Genomic DNA, 624 nt, shown 5'->3' with positions numbered 1-624 from the left:
CCTGATTGTTGCTAAAGGGAAGAAAATGGGTCTCTACATGTCACAAGCCAAGGTGATCAAAGGGGAGGTGAATGCAATTGAAGATTGCTCTACTGATCTATGACATAAGCGACTTGGACATTTGAGTGAGAAAGGCCTTGGCATCCTTGCCAAGAAAAACTACCTTCCATTAAAAGGTATGAACTTGAACACATGTACTCATTGTTTAGTTGGCAAATAACACAGAGTTGCGTTTCAAAGATCATCTTCACATAGAAGATCACATGTTCTTGATTTAGTACATACTGATGTTTGCTCTATGATTGATAAGTCTCTTAGGGGTGCATTGTACTTTGTTAGTTTTATTGATGATCACTCGAGGAAAATTTGGGCCACTTGTTTAAAATCGAAAGATCAGGTGCTTGATGTCTTTAAGGATTTCCATGCCAGATTTGAAAGAGAAACTGATAGAAAGCTGAAATGTATTCGAGCTGATAATAGTGGTGAATACAGGGGTCCTTTTGAGAAGTATTGCAAGGAACATGGTATCAATTTAGAGAAGACAGTTCCTAAAACTCCACAGCAGAATGGAGTGGCTGAGAGAATGAACAGAACCATTGTTGAAAGAATTAGATGTATGCTCTC

At 38.5% G+C, this 624-nt stretch overlaps 1 long non-coding RNA gene across 1 annotated transcript in view; it reads left to right on the top strand.

Annotated features, from left to right (window-relative positions):
• LOC105108798 (uncharacterized) overlaps positions 1–624 on the top strand; it is an 8,826-nt gene that overhangs the window by 6,299 nt on the left and 1,903 nt on the right. The window lies entirely within an intron of this gene.

This window comes from Populus euphratica, unplaced genomic scaffold, assembly GCF_000495115.2.
Source record: "Populus euphratica unplaced genomic scaffold, PopEup_1.0 scaffold403.1, whole genome shotgun sequence".
Lineage (NCBI taxonomy): Eukaryota > Viridiplantae > Streptophyta > Magnoliopsida > Malpighiales > Salicaceae > Populus > Populus euphratica.
This window is presented reverse-complemented; position numbering and strand designations above follow the sequence as displayed.